This window comes from Corvus brachyrhynchos, unplaced genomic scaffold (assembly GCF_000691975.1).
Source record: "Corvus brachyrhynchos isolate BGI_N302 unplaced genomic scaffold, ASM69197v1 scaffold22, whole genome shotgun sequence".
NCBI classification, from domain to species: domain Eukaryota; kingdom Metazoa; phylum Chordata; class Aves; order Passeriformes; family Corvidae; genus Corvus; species Corvus brachyrhynchos.
In genome coordinates, this window is record NW_008238355.1 from 3,276,555 (window position 1) to 3,281,083 (window position 4,529).

Sequence of the window (4,529 nt, forward strand, 5' to 3'; positions counted from 1 at the left end):
CCCCGCCTCCAGCGCAGCCAGGGAAGCACAGGGTCCAGCAGTTGCTGTTGCCTTTGGAAAAGTTCTGCCCAGACCTCAGGCAGGAGGCCACCCATCAACTCTGGCTCTGCAGTCCCCTGCTCATCTGGGGACAGCATCCTTTCTGGAGAAGTTGAAGAGGACACCACAGGGTGATGGGGGTTGTTTTGGGCCAGGTGGAACGGAGCGCTCCCTGCCTGGCTGCTGTCCTCTGCCAACTCTTCTGAGGCCATGATGGCAAACTGTAGATAGTCCCATTCGCTCCGCTCAGAAAACTTGACAATCTCCATAGGTCTGCTGCAGAGTGGGCATGCTGGATTTGTCTTTGCCCACCGCAGGATGCAGCCCAGACAGAACTGGTCATTACAGGGCAGAGCAGAGCCCACATCACTCCGAGTGTGGTGGCAGATGGGGCAGCTCCAGTCTGCCCCTGTGGCCATGTCTTCGTGCTGCGGCAGCCTGGGGAGAACTGAGGGCCAGAAGGAGCTCCCACTTGCAGGCACACTCAACAGAAGTCCAGACTTGAGCTAAACTGGCGCAGCCAGGCTCTGCAGGAACACATATAACCAGCGAGGGATGTGGTATCACAGTCCATCTCCTGGTGATGTTATTCTCCACCACCCAGTGATGTCACAGTTCAATGGATGTCTAGCCCCTGAATACAAGCAGTGAGGGAGGTAAGGTTACAATCTTATCTCCTGGTGATGTCATCCTCCCACCCAGTGATGTTACAATGGGATATCCATCCCTGCATTTCCTCGTGCCTCTGCACACGTCTGGGGCTACTGCAGCTCCATGTTACACTCTCTCTTCTCACTCATGTCTTTGGCTCACCACCACAGTTAAATGGCAGTCACCAAAGCCTTGCCCATGTCTCCAGTTTTAATATCAGTTCATCATGGCATTTCTATGGACATTCCTGTGAATTTTTAGATGAATTTTGATTCCTTATTTTGAGCAGGATTTATGCTTATGGATCTGATCTACACTCAGTTTATTTTTCCCTTTTCCTACCAAGAATTTCAGCACTGTGGAGGCCACAGTTTTTTCTGGAAGAAGTAGTTAAAAGATATACAAGGTGGAAGCAATAGAGTCCTTTTGAAAGGGGAGACCAGGTCAAACCCCACAAAAATAAAGACCTGAAGGAACAGATACGCAACTGGAGAGTCAGATCCACAACCTGGATTCCATTCACAGAGGTCTTTGCCAAACCATTCTGAACTCATTTCCACATTAGAAGGATGGGTCTTTGAGTGTATTTCTTCCATTTCCTTTGTTCTCCACTTTCATTAGAAGTAGAGAATTAGAACGACAAGAACAAATATAAAATTCACCTTTTCTGAAAAAGGAAACACCGCAACAAAATGGGTCTCTTGCTCTGTTTCAATCTTCTCCCTTTTTAGCCTGCAGGAACTTTTTCAGCTCACAATTCAACTGGACCAGGTGGACAATAAAAATTAGTGCTCAACAGGTGTTTTCCAGTAAATGCATGCTTGGCTTTATACCTGAAAATTAGTGTAAAGGGAGATGATTACTACAAAAGCTGTTCTCAAATTTATAGAGAATTGGGTAGATAGGTAGGTGAGTAGGTGGGGAGGTAGGTAGGTAGATGGACAGACATGAAAACTGTTTTTCGTTACGTTTCAAACTGTGTCACATACAAATTTAATACAATTTTATATTTTATATTAACCCTAGGATGCTTGTCCATTAGAAATGTAAAGAAAATAAATGCATATGTTAGTTGTATATGTAATCGACAGAATCCAATGGCTAGACCTAAAAGGAAAGAGCATAAAAATTGGACAATAACATCTCAGTTGCACATTATTATGAAGGAAAATTAGCAGTATTTCATCAAATATGCAGTATTTCAGGAAAAGCCCCACACCTTTGATATGGAGGACCAAGAGAGAGAATTAATGCCCTATGCAACTAAGAATGCTTACTGAAGTAATGATAAATTAACTCCCTCTTTGAGGGTCTGAAATGGATTTTTGTCTTCCCAGCCTTGTGAAACAAGATTCATCACTTGAAAGAACAGAAATGGCAGCAGTAAAGTCAATAGCATGTGAGAGAGATGTATTGAAGCAATGATTTAGGAGGTTCAGTGTATAAAATGAATTGTTAGGATCAAAAAGGGTCAAAAGTCCTTGCATTTCATGGCTCTGTAGGAATGTAAGAAGAACGGGGAAAAAAATCCTTACTCCAAGTAAGTGAGACAGGAATGTTTTCTTGGAGTTTTTGTGCACACACCCCCACAGGCACAGGGATATTGTCCAAGCTGAAAATAACTGCAAATGATTCTGTGAAGGCAGAACTTTTTTAGCGATCTTGCCACTTTCATGGTCTTTTGAACTTCAATAACCTAAACAGAAGTATAAAAATTGATGACTGTAAATAATCAGAGTCTCTGATAAAATAAGGCAGCGTCACTGGTCATGCTGACAAAGCATTGGCAGTTTCACTTTGAGCCTTGTAGTCTCTGTTCCTTCACACAAATGGACTTGCTGCTGTTGCCAATCAACGTGTTGGAAGTGGTTAACACAAACAGATTGGGATACCACTCACCACTTGCCCCACCAGTCTAGCAGGAGATATATAATCTATTCTCCGGGCTTTCATATCCTCAGTATATATCTGTATTTTGTCAGAAATTGCTGGAAGACCGAATTTAAACCACATTTTGTTATTTATTTAGTAGTGTAAGGAAGGAAAAGACAGTCAGAAAATATTGAGGAGAAAATATCTGTAAGCCATACCAAAAAAAAAAAAGCCTGACACAGCTCTGTCTAGGATTGCTAGATTATCTTTCCTTATTCACTAGAAGCAAACTGTAATCCAACATCATGCTCTGCAGAATGTCAGTAGGATGTTTCCAGGGAAAACTGATTACAACTAGTTAATTTGTAATCAGAAGTTTAAAGGGATATTTTTCTCTATCACCAGTTTTACTTGCTGGCAGTATCCTTCTCTCTTATATGTATAAGTGATATAGAGTACTACAGAATAAAAAATTCAAATAAATATGTCTTGTGTCTTCTCCAGTGCAGTTCTAGCTGTGCCTAGTGATATATTACTTTGTTTTTTTAATTAGTAAATGACTCCTAATTTTCTGTGTCACATGCAATTTCACATGTAACACAAGCTCTCTCAGTGCGCTCTTTTTTCTACATATGAATATCTAAACAACAGATACCAAGTCAGTGTTGCCAGGTTTGGACACTCTTCATGGTACAAACACAAGAAAGTCAGTTAAATCCAGTGCCCATCTGCTAAGACATTTAGATACAAAGAGAGATACCAAAGCTGCAGCCTACAGCAGAAAAATCAATGGAGTGAGCATTGAAATGTTTGCTGTCAAACACATGCTAAAACAGTGTGCACTGTGATTGTATTCGCTAGACAGACAAGGACTTGCGCATGCATGCTTTATAATGTGGCACAAGGCAAGAGCTAATCACTCTGAATGAAGGGCTTGATATTCCTCACTCCAGGATATGCCAATATTGAATTATTTGCATTGGAAATCTTAAGGGTCTCCTTAAGATCAAGCCAAACTGTAAACCAAAAACCTGGTTATAAGTACAAATCAAATTATTTAAACTTTACAGTTTCCTGCAGGGAGAGGAAAAGCATTGCTTTCCCAGGTACAGCAGAAAGGTATAAGCCAAGCATGATATCCTGACAGCAAAACAATGACGGAGATATCTGGCAACAAGTGGGATCCAGCAGGGGTCTATCCTGGGATGTTTCCTGTTTAACTTGTGGGCAGTGGGCAAAGCAAAGGAGAGCCACTGTGACGCTGGCAGATGGTGGTAAACTAGGGAAGAGGAGGAGGCTGTCCGTATGTGCAAGAGCAGGACTGCCATCCACAGGTACCAGAAGTGGCAGGAGGAATGAGCTAAAAGGAATCCCATCAAATTCAGCAAGGACAAAAGGGATTATTGCTTCTGCTTGACACTTTTCAGATCACAAATGGCTCCTGCATCCAGGTTATGATCAACAAGTCAAGATGGAAATTGGAAATACAGGACAAATTCATGGAAGGCAACCATCGGAGTGGGGGTGGAGCGCTCACCCTGATAGGTGAGCTTGTGGGTCTAGGACTGGTTCATGATCTGGAGCAGGAACAGCTGTAGGGCATCTGAAAGCACCTTGAGGCTATGGGGATGGGATCAAGGGGCTAAGGCCAGGCTCTTCATAGATGTGCCTGGCAGGAGAAAAGAGAAAATGGCATCAGCTGAAACTAGAGAGGAAAAACTTAGGACAATGTGGTGGAGTGCGGGCCCAGAGAGGTTTTGCATCCTTTAACTGGTAAAGCCCCAGGCAACCCGGTCTGACCCGATGAACGTCTGTGCTTTGAGCAGGAGGCTGAAGGAGAGATCTTGTGAGGTGACTTCCAGCCCGAATGATTCCTCCGTTCTAATTTTCCCTGATTAGCGACTGCATCGATGTTCCGGAGGTTCACTGCAGGGGCGCTGCCGGTGTCTGAGGGATGGCGGAGCACC

The 4,529-nt window shown here is 43.4% G+C and overlaps 1 long non-coding RNA gene across 1 annotated transcript; it reads right to left on the minus strand.

Annotated features, from left to right (window-relative positions):
- Window positions 1-7: 7 nt before the first annotated feature.
- Window positions 8-4,523, minus strand: LOC108446979. Its single transcript, XR_001862324.1, has 3 exons — window positions 4,363-4,523; window positions 1,353-1,523; window positions 8-673 (listed from the first exon to the last, which is right to left on the minus strand). It is a non-coding gene; the product is annotated as an uncharacterized LOC108446979 (long non-coding RNA).
- Window positions 4,524-4,529: the final 6 nt, after the last annotated feature.